Source organism: Coregonus clupeaformis, chromosome 7, assembly GCF_020615455.1.
Source record: "Coregonus clupeaformis isolate EN_2021a chromosome 7, ASM2061545v1, whole genome shotgun sequence".
Lineage (NCBI taxonomy): Eukaryota > Metazoa > Chordata > Actinopteri > Salmoniformes > Salmonidae > Coregonus > Coregonus clupeaformis.
In genome coordinates this window covers 50589261-50603548 of record NC_059198.1, presented here as the reverse complement: position 1 = coordinate 50603548, position 14288 = coordinate 50589261, and the positions used below count along the sequence as shown (strand labels likewise).

Here is a 14288-nt window from a genome sequence, read left to right as displayed (position 1 = left end):
TCCCTTGTTCTCAGCGCTAATCAGAGTTACAGGGAAGCCACATTCCCTTGTTCTCAGTGCTAATCAGAGTTACAGGGAAGCCACATTCCCTTGTTCTCAGCGCTAGTCAGAGTTACAGGGAAGCCACATTCCCTTGTTCTCAGCGCTAGTCAGAGTTTCAGGGAAGCCACATTCCCATGTTCTCAGCGCTAGTCAGAGTTTAAGGGAAGCCACATTCCCTTGTTCTCAGCGCTAATCAGAGTTACAGGGAAGCCACATTCCCTTGTTCTCAGTGCTAGTCAGAGTTACAGGGAAGCCACATTCCCATGTTCTCAGCGCTAGTCAGAGTTACAGGGAAGCCACATTCCCATGTTCTCAGCGCTAATCAGAGTTACAGGGAAGACACATTCCCATGTTCTCAGCGCTAGTCAGAGTTTCAGGGAAGCCACATTCCCATGTTCTCAGCGCTAGTCAGAGTTACAGGGAAGCCACATTCCCATGTTCTCAGCGCTAATCAGAGTTACAGGGAAGACACATTCCCATGTTCTCAGCGCTAGTCAGAGTTTCAGGGAAGCCACATTCCCATGTTCTCAGCGCTAGTCAGAGTTACAGGGAAGCCACATTCCCATGTACTCAGCGCTAATCAGAGTTACAGGGAAGCCACATTCCCTTGTTCTCAGCGCTAGTCAGAGTTACAGGGAAGCCACATTCCCTTGTTCTCAGCGCTAGTCAGAGTTACAGGGAAGCCACATTCCCTTGTTCTTAGCGCTAGTCAGAGTTACAGGGAAGCCACATTCCCTTGTTCTCAGCGCTAGTCAGAGTTACAGGGAAGCCACATTCCCATGTTCTCAGCGCTAGTCAGAGTTTCAGGGATGCCACATTCCCATGTTCTCAGCGCTAGTCAGAGTTACAGGGAAGCCACATTCCCTTGTTCTCAGCGCTAGTCAGAGTTACAGGGAAGCCACATTCCCTTGTTCTCAGCGCTAGTCAGAGTTTCAGGGATGCCACATTCCCTTGTTCTCAGCGCTAATCAGAGTTTCAGGGAAGCCACATTCCCATGTTCTCAGCGCTAGTCAGAGTTTCAGGGAAGCCACATTCCCTTGTTCTCAGCGCTAGTCAGAGTTACAGGGAAGCCACATTCCCTTGTTCTCAGCACTAGTCAGAGTTTCAGGGAAACCACATTCCCTTGTTCTCAGCGCTAGTCAGAGTTACAGGGAAGCCACATTCCCATGTTTTCAGCGCTAATCAGAGTTACAGGGAAGCCACATTCCCTTGTTCTCAGCACTAATCAGAGTTACAGGGAAGCCACATTCCCTTGTTCTCAGCGCTAATCAGAGTTACAGGGAAGCCACATTCCCTTGTTCTCAGCGCTAGTCAGAGTTACAGGGAAGCCACATTCCCTTGTTCTCAGCGCTAGTCAGAGTTACAGGGAAGCCACATTCCCTTGTTCTCAGCGCTAATCAGAGTTACAGGGAAGCCACATTCCCTTGTTCTCAGCGCTAGTCAGAGTTTCAGGGATGCCACATTCCCATGTTCTCCGCGCTAATCAGAGTTACAGGGAAGCCACATTCCCTTGTTCTTAGCGCTAGTCAGAGTTTCAGGGAAGCCACATTCCCTTGTTCTCAGTGCTAATCAGAGTTACAGGGAAGCCACATTCCCTTGTTCTCAGCGCTCGTCAGAGTTTCAGGGAAGCCACATTCCCTTGTTCTTAGCACTAGTCAGAGTTACAGGGAAGCCATATTCCCTTGTTCTTAGCACTAGTCAGAGTTTCAGGGAAGCCACATTCCCTTGTTCTCAGCGCTAATCAGAGTTTCAGGGAAGCCACATTCCCTTGTTGTCAGCGCTAGTCATAGTTTCAGGGTAGCCACATTCCCTTGTTCTTAGCACTAGTCAGAGTTACAGGGATGCCTAAGGCACACAGTCCCATTGCTGTGGTTTATTCTACAGACAAACAACATTAGGTAGAGAAACCTCCGTCTCATAGGATATTCGTAAAATAAAGACCACAAGGTGAAAGGCAACTCCTAAAGGCAGCAAATTAGCATTAGTTTACTTGACACTTATTTAGGTCATGTTAGTGTTAACAGGCTAATATTAGCATTAGCCATGCTTATATTTCTAGACGCCTCTTCTGTTTCATTTACTTATATTTAACTGTATGAAGAGTTTCATTTCAAAACCCTATATATACATTTTCACAAATGTTGGTAAATTAGATTTTTGTTTAAAGATCTTATGAAAGAGATTGATGTGTTTTTTCTCCATCTAGTCATGGCATGGGGTTGTTAAATGATAGACATCTATTTGTTTGAAACCTTTCACTTGATGGTTTCCTTTCAGAGAGACTTGCAATCACATTCTGTTACAAAACGAGATATATCCACCTCCCTCTCAGAGAAAAAAGAGACCATGCAAATGATACATTTGTGACATCAATATTTTTAAATATATACATTTAAAAATTAAGCAATACAGTGATATGAGATCTGGGCTCTGGTCAAAAGTAGTGCACTATATAGGGAAAAGGGTGCCATTTTAGGACGAGGCCTAACTAACCACCCTCCCGAGTGGTGCAGTGGTCTAAGGCACTGCATCGCAGTGCTAGCTGTGCCACTAGAGATCCAGGCTCTGTCGTAGCCGGCCGCGACCGGGAGACCCATGGGGCGGCGCACAATTGGCCCAGCGTTGTCCAGGGTAGGGGAGGGAATGGCCGGCAGGGATGTAGCTCAGTTGGTAGAGCATGGTGTTTGCAACGCCAGGGTTGTGGGTTCGATTCCAGTATAAAAAATAAGAATGTATGCACTAACTGTAAGTCGCTCTGGATAAGAGCGTCTGCTAAATGACTAAAATGTAAATGTAAATGTATAGCATGAGGCTAGATTTATGATATGTTGAATTGATATGTTAAATACAGGATGGGAATATTCCATTCCAGCTAAACAATGGATATATAGCATTTTGCAACAAAAACAATTGTCATACACACCTAAAATATATTAATTAAAAATCTGAGAACAGAAAATATTTTACACACAAATAAAGATACCCATAAGCATTCATTGCTGGTGAAAAAACACAAATGTGAAACATTGGTGCATATAAACTCTTTATATTATGTACTTATTTTAGTTTGAGGCTTATTGTTTCATTTTTTATACTGTATCTACTGGGGGCTGAGTCTGCCCAGTCAATGTAAAGTCTACTGGGGGCTGAGTCTGCCCAGTCAATGTAAAGTCTACTGGGGGCTGAGTCTGCCCAGTCAATGTAAAGTGTATTATTAAGATATTATCTTTCTTTCTTTCTTTCTTTCTTTCTTTCTTTCTTTCTTTCTTTCTTTCTTTCTTTCTTTCTTTCTTTCTTTCTTTCTTTCTTTCTTTCTTTCTTTCTTTCTTTCTTTCTTTCTTTCTTTCTTTCTTTCTTTCTTTCTTTCTTTCTATTTCTATCTATCTTTCTTTCTTTATATCTTTCTTTCTTTCTGTGGAGCAGCGGAACATCAGAAGAACTGTAATTATATTACTTTTGTTTAACAATTAGTCAAATAATCCCATAAGGGTCGGCAATAGGCAATTTGACACGTAAATAAAAATGCAATCATTCATTCATCACTCCCAGTGTTTAAGCTAGAGCACTAAAGCATATTTAGCTAAAACACTAGATCCAGCACCCTCAACTATCAGTCTCGTAAGATATTAATAAAATAAGGCCCACAAGGTGGAAGGCAACCCCTAGAGAGCATACTAGCATTCATTATTTGATACTTTGTTTATGTCATGTTAGTGTTGTCCTGATAGGCTATCACTTCTCTTCTGCTTCATTGACTTAAATGTATCTATTTTATTTACTTTTTGTTGTTTGAGGGTTATTGTTTGGTTAACTACTGCTGCTATGTATTGATACGCTTTCTTTCTTTCTTTCTTTCTTTCTTTCTTTCTTTCTTTCTTTCTTTCTTTCTTTCTTTCTTTCTTTCTTTCTTTCTTTCTTTCTTTTTCTTTATGCGGTGCAGCGGAACATCGGAAGAATCACTGTAACGTATATTACATTTGTTTAACAATAGCTATGTTTCCATCCATTTGTCTAAAGATTTTCCACCAAATATTATAATATTTGCACCAAAAATATGCACATTTTACTGGCAGCGTTGTGTTTCCATCAAACTGTCTTGTTGCAGAAAAAAACCTGTTCATAATGATGTAGAGCACATAAAAACCTGTTGGTAATGATGTAGAGCACATAAAAACCTGTTGGTAATGATGTAGAGCACATAAAAACCTGTTCATAATGATGTAGAGCACATTAAAAACCTGTTCATAATGATGTAGAGCACATAAAAACCTGTTGGTAATGATGTAGAGCACATAAAAACCTGTTGGTAATGATGTAGAGCACATTAAAAACCTGTTGGTAATGATGTAGAGCACATAAAAACCTGTTGGTAATGATGTAGAGCACATAAAAACCTGTTGGTAATGATGTAGAGCACATAAAAACCTGTTGGTAATGATGTAGGGCACATAAAAACCTGTTGGTAATGATGTAGAGCACATTAAAAACCTGTTGGTAATGATGTAGAGCACATAAAAACCTGTTGGTAATGATGTAGAGCACATAAAAACCTGTTGGTAATGATGTAGAGCACATAAAAACCTGTTCATAATGATGTAGAGCACATAAAACCTGTTGGTAATGATGTAGAGCACATAACAACCTGTTGGTAATGATGTAGAGCACATAAAAACCTGTTGGTAATGATGTAAAGCACTCTCCTGTAAACTCTCCTTCCAGACTCACATTAAGAATCTCCAATCCAAAGTTACATCTAGAATCGGCTTCCTATTTCGCAACAAAGCCTCCTTCACTCATGCTGCCAAACATGCCCTCGTAAAACTGACTATCCTACCGATCCTTGACGTCGGCGATGTCATTTACAAAATAGCCTCCAACACTCTACTCAGCAAATTGGATGTAGTCTATCACAGGGCCATCCGTTTTGTCACCAAAGCCCCATATACTACCCACCACTGTGACCTGTACGCTCTTGTTGGCTGGTCCTCACTACATGTTCGTCGTCAAACCCACTGGCTCCAGGCCATCTATAAATCACTGCTAGGCAAATCCCCGCCTTATCTTAGCTCATTGGTCACCATAGCAGCACCCACCCGTAGTATGCGCTCCAGCAGGTATATCTCACTGGTCATCCCCAAAGCCAACACCTCCTTTGGCCGCCATTCCTTCCAGTTCTCTGCTGCCAATGACTGGAACGAATTTCAAAAATCTCTGAAGCTTGAGACTCTTATCTCCCTCACTAACTTTAAGCATCAGTTGTCAGAGCACCTTACCGATCACTGCACCTGTACACAGCCCATCTGAAATTAGCCCACCCAACTACCTCATCCCTATATTGTTATTTATTTTGCTCTTTTGCACCCCAGTATCTCTATTTGCACATCATCTCTTGCACATCTATCATTCCAGTGTTAATACTAATTGTAATTATTTTGCACTATAGCCTATTTATTGCCTTACCTCCATAACTTACTACATTTGCACAAACTGTATATATATTTTCTGTTGTATTTTTGACTTTATGTTTTGTTTATTCCATATGTAACTCTGTGTTGTTGTTTTTAATCGCACTGCTTTGCTTTATCTTGGCCAGGTCGCAGTTGTAAATGATAACTTGTTCTCAACTGGCTTACCTGGTTAAATAAAGGTTAAATAAAATAAATAAATAAATAACCTGTTCATAATGATGTAGAGCACATTAAAAACCTGTTGGTAATGATGTAGAGCACATAAAAACCTGTTGGTAATGATGTAGAGCACATAAAAACCTGTTGGTAATGATGTAGAGCACATAAAAACCTGTTGGTAATGATGTAGAGCACATAAAAACCTGTTCATAATGATGTAGAGCACATAAAAACCTGTTCATAATGATGTAGAGCACATAAAAACCTGTTGGTAATGATGTAGAGCACATAAAAACCTGTTCATAATGATGTAGAGCACATAAAAAGTACTATAACTTTGCTTTGCTTCCCATTTTTAACTCCGTCTATGTTTTGGGCACAAAAAGTATTGCGATAAACAGCAAATGTGCCCGCTCTGGTCTTGGCACATGCACTTTAGTTAACAGCCCGCAGACAGAGGGTAGGTTACATGAGTGGTGCAGTGGTCTAAGGCTGTGCTACTAGAGATCCTGGTTCGAATCCAGGCTCTGTCGTATCCGGCCGCGACCGGGAGACCCATGCGACGGCGCACAATTGGCCCAGCGTCGTCCAGGGTAGGGGAGGGAATGGCCGGCAGGGATGTAGCTCAGTTGGTAGAGCATGGCGTTTGCAACGCCAGGGTTGTGGGTTTGATTCCCACGGGGGGGCCATGAAATAAAATAAAAATAATGTATGCACTCACTAACTGTAAGTCACTCTGGATAAGAGCGTCTGCTAAATGATTAAAATGTATGATGAGATGATGGATAAGAGACTAAGAGTGAGATAATTGAGACCCTCAATATTTATTGGAAAGAAGCGTCAAGCTCATCACTGTGCACTTTCACCACCCTGTGAAGTCCACCATAATCTATTTCCTCTGTAGCCTACTGTGCATGCTTTTCCAAGTCGTAATGGGAGGATCAGACAACATAGCATCACGTGACTGGTCATTTATTGTGACATGATAGTTCATTTACCAACAATTAAGCAAAAAATATTTTCCACTGCCGTTTGTCGAATTATCTACTAACCGACAAAAGATGATCCACCCCTATCGAATGTATTTTGTTTTGTCAACATTTAGGAAAGCTTACCGACAATTTCCTGTTTCCATCAGGCCTGTCATTAGTTATTGATCCGAGATGGAGGCCTATTTTCCTGGTTGAATGGAAACATGGTTAATGTGCCAAATAATCCTGTAAGGGATTGTTCGCCAATAGGCGATTTGGCATGTAAATAAAACATTATTCATTCATTAATTCATTCATTTATTCACGATTTCATTCATCACTCCCAGTGTTTAAGCTAGAACACTAAAACATCTTTAGCTAAAACACTCCAGCACTCAGAATAATCAGTGGATCTGTCAGTCATTACTTAGTGTGTGTTGCTGGGAAAGCCTTGTCCATCACTCATCATTACTTGTGTATTTACGACAGTGGGGGAGAGGCTATATGGGATACCTGGGAAGGCTAGGGCAGGTAGGATGTCAGAAGGGAGAGCACAGAAATCAACAGTGCTTTTATCGATTACTCCTTCTGATTGAAAAAATAGCTGATTTACAACAACATTCATTGTCTGGCCAGGGGAGCGGACTGATGGCACGTCATGTCACTTCCCGAGTGGCGCAGTGGTCTAAGGCACTGCATCGCAGTGCTAGCTGTGCCGCTAGAGATCCTGGTTCGAATCAAGGCTCTGTCGCAGCCGGCCGCGACCGGGAGACCCATGGGTGGTGCACAATTGGTCCAGCGTTGTCCAAGGTAGGGGAGGGTTTGGCCGGCAGGGATGTGGGTTCGTTTCCCACAGGGGGCCAGTATGAAAAAAAACTAAAAAACATGTATGCATTCACTAACTGTAAGTCGCTCTGGAGAAGAGCGTCTGCTAAATAATGTAATGTACTATTGCCTTCAAGTCAACTGTCATTCCCGTATGGTCAGTTATTTTATGATTTGACACTACAACTATTCTTTGTATGTTGTAGATCAGCATTTACAGATCTCTCTCTCTCTCTCTCTCTCTCTCTCTCTCTCTCTCTCTCTCTCTCTCTCTCTCTCTCTCTCTCTCTCTCTCTCTCTCTCTCTCTCTCTCTCTCTCTCTCTCTCTCTCTCTCTCTCTCTCTCTCTCTCTCTCTCTCTCTCTCTCTCTCTCTCTCTCTCTCTCTCTCTCTCTCTCACAGAGGGGAGAGACATTTCTGATAATTAAATTTACAAGGGCACCGCGACACTGAGTGCACACTGTTTTAAATGACACCCATGACACTCCTCTCCTCATACACAGTCAGTAGGACAAACAAAGCTGATGACACCCTTGACGCTCCTCTCCTCGTACACAGTCAGCAGAACAAACAAAGGCCCCTGTAATGCAGTTTGGGTAGACAGAAAAAACTCCCGAGATACGCCTGTGATTCAGAGAAGTGTCGGCACACCAGGCGGTTATGTCCCAGCCTCTCTAATGCAATAGCAACATCATAACACCACATCGAATCACAGGCAAGCAGGGGTGACGAAGGAATCGACTCATTATCCATCCTTTGTGAGCCTCTCTCTCTCTCTCCCTCCCTCTCCCCTCTCTCTGTTATTTTCTGTAGCTGTGCATTCAGCGTATCCATTAGAGGGTTATATTACAATATCCAGTAAAATAACCATTTAGATACGACAGCTCTGCTGAGCTCCACACTATGGACGGACCACAGAGTGAGCTCCACACTATGGACGAACCACCGAGTGAGCACTACACTATGGACGGACCACAGAGTGCTTTCAGGGCAGATTGCAGCCGCCCGAAGACAGCCCCCCTCTGTGATGTAGATCAACACCTGATAAAAGGCTAATTAAGATGAAAAATATCTGCCTTCACTGCAACCTCCCCCAGATCGACACATCCTTCTTGACTTGAAGCTGTTCACAGGAAGGATCAAACTTCTTGAACTCCACTTGTATTTATTGTGATCATGTGACAATATACTGTAGGTTAAGACAGCATGAGACTGAAGGGTCTTGGGTGAGATTATCCATATTTAAGGGTCTTGGGTGAGATTATCCATATCTTGCGGTGTCAGAAGATAGCTGAGAGGAAATCGGAGGGCATAGAAAGCTTGAAAACCTCCCCTTACGTGGCTGTCCATGACAATGGTGAAGGTATGATTGAATACTAAGAGAGACACTAGCCTGGTATGGGCTGTGTATTGCTTAGAAAAGCCGCTGAGAAAGTTGGGTTGAACATTCCTCTTCTTCTTGAGAGTGAGACTGACTAAGGCTGAGAGAGAGACTGACTAAGGCTGAGAGAGAGACTGACTAAGGCTGAGAGAGAGACTGACTAAGGCTGAGAGAGAGACTGACTAAGGCTGAGAGAGAGACTGACTAAGGCTGAGAGAGAGACTGACTAAGGCTGAGAGTGAGACTGACTAAGGCTGAGAGAGAGACTGACTAAGGCTGAGAGAGAGACTGACTAAGGCTGAGAGTGAGACTGACTAAGGCTGAGAGAGAGACTGACTAAGGCTGAGAGAGAGACTGACTAAGGCTGAGAGAGAGACTGACTAAGGCTGAGAGAGAGACTGACTAAGGCTGAGAGAGAGACTGACTAAGGCTGAGAGAGAGACTGACTAAGGCTGGGAAGTGTTGTGATGATGAGTCAGCGGACAGGGCACGATGCTATCAACAGATTATCACACTTCCTGATTTACCACTAGCGTAGTCTCTCTCTCTGCCAGGCATCCCACTCAAATCTAGAACGTGCTGGCTGGGGTCGAGGCTATGGAGGCAGCATAGAAAGAAATGATGTAGTGAACCGAAACTAACCAGGTGTTCTCTCCCACAGGTGGAGGTTCTGGATGGCAGGACCAGGCAACAGCTGTGTTTTCTAGATAAGGTACAGCATTTGGCTATCCAGTTACCTGATCACAATATGGACACTCCAATCAGAAATTATTCTGATTGAGCTTGAAATCCTCTAGTCAATATTCTCGCGTATTGACGTATTTGGTCTTTATTTCCAGGTGGAGCCCCACGCCACAATAGGTGAAATCAAGAGTCTTCTTCACAAGTCTTGTAAGTATAGTAATTATCCTATAATTGATAAACCGGTCATGATAGAATCTCTAGTATCAATAACTTCATAAAAGGTTAAAAAAAAAATATCACCTTTGAAAATATATCGGCTGTACAGTGTGTGCTCAACTTGATCTACGTGATCAACAGATTTTTTTTCTGATCAATTAAACTATGAGAGAGCTAGTCGGATGAATCTAAAATATCCCATCAGATAAAAACAGTTCAGTGTGTGTAGTTTGGAACGGTTGTACTCTTCACCTGAAGTCTACTCCATTGTGATGAATTACTGCCACAGGCCCGAAACTAAACTCTGTGTTTGTGTTTGTGTTTGTGTTTGTGTGTGCGTCAGATCAACAGCTGTATCCAGCCAGACAGGACCTCAAGCTTGACCCCAGTAAGTAAATAACGTGTTTATGATTACTGGTACTGTTAGTGTTGCTGAAGTGTATTTTTGTTGTTGATGTTTATTGTCACATACACCCGATACACTGTATGTACACACGTATGTGGACGCCCCTTCAAATTAGTGGATTCGGCTATTTCAGCCACACCCGTTGCTGACAGGTGTATCAGCTTTCTGCCCTGCTAGAGCTGCCCCCCGGGGTCAACTGTAAGTGCTGTTATCGTGAAGTGGAAACGTCTAGGAGCAACAGCGGCTCAGCCGCGAAGTGGTAGGCCACACAAGCTCACAGAACGGGACCGCCGAGTGCTGAAGCGCGTAGCACGTAAAAATAATCTGTCCTCGGTTGCAACACTCACTACGAGTTCCAAACTGCCTCTGGAAGCAAAGTCAGCACAATAATTGTTCGTCGGGAGCTTCATGAAATGGGTTTCCATGGCCGAGCAGCCGCACACAAGCCTAAGATCACCATGCGCAATGCTAAGCATTGGCTGGAGTGGTGTAAAGCTCGCCGCCATTGGACTCTGGAGCAGTGGAAACGCGTTCTCTGGAGTGATGAATCACGCTTCACCATCTAGCAGTCCGATGGACGAATCTGGGTTTGGTGGATGCCAGGAGAACGCTACCTGCCACAATGCATAGTGCCAACTGTAAAGTTTGGTGGAAGAGGAATAATTTTTTCATGGTTTTTTATTTATTTTTTATTTAACCTTTATTTAACCAGGTAAGCCAGTTGAGAACAAGTTCTCATTTACAACTGCGACCTGGCCAAGATAAAGCAAAGCAGTGCGATAAAAACAACAACAACACAGAGTTACATATGGAATAAACAAAACGTACAGTCAATAACACAATAGAAAAATCTATATACAGTGTGTGTAAATGTAGTAAGTTATGGAGTTAAGGCAATAAATAGGCCATAGTGCAAAATAATTACAATTGAGTATTAACACTGGAATGCTAGATGTGCAAGAGATGATGTGCAAATAGAGATACTGGGGTGCAAATGAGCAAAATAAATAACAATATGGGGATGAGGTAGTTGAGCGGGCTAATTACAGATGGTCTGTGTACAGGTGCAGTGATCGGTAAGCTGCTCTGACAACTGATGCTTAAAGTTAGTGAGGGAGATAAGAGTCTCCAGCTTCAGAGATTTAGTGATTCTAGTCGGGCGGGCGGGTGCAAGCAGCGTTCTATTGAAGAGCATGCATTTAGTTTTACTAGCGTTTAAGAGCAGTTGGAGGCCACGGAAGGAGTGCTGTATGGCATTGAAGCTCGTTTGGAGGTTTGTTAACACAGTGTCCAATGAAGGGCCAGATGTATACAAAATGGTGTCGTCTGCGTAGAGGTGGATCTGAGAGTCACCAGCAGCAAGAGCCACATCATTGATATACACAGAGAATAGAGTCCGCCCGATAACTGAACCCTGTGGCACCCCCATAGAGACTGCCAGAGGTCCAGACAACAGGCCCCCCAATTTGACACATTGAACTCTATCTGAGAAGTAGTTGGTGAACCAGGCGAGTCAGTCATTTGAGAAACCAAGGCTATTTAGTCTACCAATAAGAATGCGTTGATTGACAGAGTCGAAAGCCTTGGCCAAGTGGATGAAGACGGCTGAACAGTACTTTAGGACCATGAGCGTGGCTGAGGTGCACCCATGACCAGCTCGGAAACCAGATTGCATAGCGGAGAAGGTACGGTGGGATTCAAAATGGTCGGTGATATGTTTGCTAGGCCCCTTAGTTCCAGCGAAGGGAAATCTTAACGCTACAGCATACAATGACATTCTAGACGAGTCTGTGCTTCCAACTTTGTGGCAACAGTTTGGGGAAGGCCCTTTCCTGTTTCAACATGACAATGGAAGAACTTGACTGGCCTGCTCAGATCCCTGAATTCAACCGCTTCGTACACCTTTGGGATGAATTGCAATGCCGACTGCGAGCCAGGCCTAATCAGCCAACATCAGTGCCTGACCTCACTAATGCTCTTGTGGCTGAATGGAAGCAAGTCCCCGCAGCAATGTTCCAACATCTAGTGGAAAGCCTTCCCAGAAGAGTGGAGGCTGTTATAGCAGCAAAGGGGGGACCAACTCCATATTAATTGTTGGTGCTGGAGAAAATGTTTGACATTTCCATATAAGTGCCTCGCTGAAGCTCACATCGACCAATTCTTCACCTTGTCGGCGCAAGTATTCAAACCAGCTAGGGGATTCGAACCAGCGACCTTTCGGTTACTGGCCCAATTATCTAACCACTAGGCTATCTGCTAACGTACTGAAGTGTTCCTGGAGTGTTGAGTTAATCAGCTTCACATCCTCATTTGTTTTGAAACATTTTAATTGGAATACTTTCAATATTTAATACAATATAATGTACGAAGTTCACAAGCTAAACGGCTAATATATTCTCTGTTGTCCCCGATGTCAACATGAGATGAGGTGATTGGGTTGTAAACTAGCATGTACACTCTTAAAGACATGCTCCAGTACTTAGGCAACTAAGAAAATATTTCTTAAACCGCTTTGGGCTGAATGTGTTCAAACATGCATTATACACTGCTCAAAAAAATAAAGGGAACACTTAAACAACACAATGTAACTCCAAGTCAATCACACTTCTGTTAAATCAAACTGTCCACTTAGGAAGCAACACTGATTGACAATACATTTCACATATTGTTCTGCAAATGGAATAGACAACAGGTGGAAATTATAGGCAATTAGCAAGACACCCCCAATAAAGGACCACTTCTCAGTTCCTATGCTTCCTGGCTGATGTTTTGGTCACTTTTGAATGCTGGCGGTGCTTTCACTCTAGTGGTAGCATGAGACGGAGTCTACAACCCACACAAGTGGCTCAGGTAGTGCAGCTCATCCAGGATGGCACATCAATGCGAGCTGTGGCAAGAAGGTTTGCTGTGTCTGTCAGCGTAGTGTCCAGAGCATGGAGGCGCTACCAGGAGACAGGCCAGTACATCAGGAGATGTGGAGGAGGCCGTAGGAGGGCAACAACCCAGCAGCAGGACTGCTACCTCAGCCTTTGTGCAAGGAGGAGCAGGAGGAGCACTGCCAGAGCCCTGCAAAATGACCTCCAGCAGGCCACAAATGTGCATGTGTGCTCAAACGGTCAGAAACAGACTCCATGAGGGGGGTATGAGGGCCCGACGTTCACAGGTGGAGGTTGTGCTTACAGCCCAACACCGTGCAGGACGTTTGGCATTTGCCAGAGAACACCAAGATTGGCAAATTCGCTCTTCACAGATGAAAGCAGGTTCACACTGAGCACGTGACAGACGTGACAGATTCTGGAGACGCCGTGAAGAACGTTCTGCTGCAACATCCTCCAGCATGACCGGTTTGGCGGTGGGTCAGTCATGATGTGGGGTGGCATTTCTTTGGGGGGCCGCACAGCCCTCCATGTGCTCGCCAGAGGTAGCCTGACTGCCATTAGGTACCGAGATGAGATCCTCAGACCCCTTGTGAGACCATATGCTGGTGCGGTTGGCCCTGGGTTCCTCCTAATGCAAGACAATGCTAGACCTCATGTGGCTGGAGTGTGTCAGCAATTCCTGCAAGAGGAAGGCATTGATGCTATGGACTGGCCCGCCCGTTCCCCAGACCTGAATCCAATTGAGCACATCTGGGACATCATGTCTCGCTCCATCCACCAACGCCACGTTGCACCACAGACTGTCCAGGAGTTGGCGGATGCTTTAGTCCAGGTCTGGGAAGAGATCCCTCAGGAGACCATCCGTCACCTCATCAGGAGCATGCCCAGGCGTTGTAGGGAGGTCATACAGGCACGTGGAGGCCACACACACTACTGAGCCTCATTTTGACTTGTTTTAAGGACATTACATCAAAGTTGGATCAGCCTGTAGTGTGGTTTTCCACTTTAATTTTGAGGGTGACTCCAAATCCAGACCTCCATGGGTTGATACATTTGATTTCCATTGATAATTTTTGTGTGATTTTGTTGTCAGCACATTCAACTATGTAAAGAAAAAAGTATTTAATAAGATTATTTCATTCATTCAGATCTAGGATGTGTTATTTTAGTGTTCCCTTAATTTTTTTGAGCAGTGTATATTAACAGAATTACTTTCTTACCTCAATTAGCCACAAAATCCCTAGTTTGAAAGCGACTG

The 14288-nt window shown here is 43.8% G+C and overlaps 1 long non-coding RNA gene across 1 annotated transcript in view; it reads left to right on the top strand.

Moving 5' to 3' along the window:
- The window catches only part of LOC123491326, an 11290-nt gene extending 1595 nt beyond the window's left edge, over positions 1–9695 (top strand). Inside the window, exons 2-3 of the long non-coding RNA XR_006661282.1 lie at positions 9507–9557; positions 9685–9695. This is a non-coding gene — a long non-coding RNA (uncharacterized LOC123491326). The remainder of the gene's footprint in view (positions 1–9506; positions 9558–9684) is intronic.
- The last annotated feature ends 4593 nt before the right edge of the window (positions 9696–14288 follow it).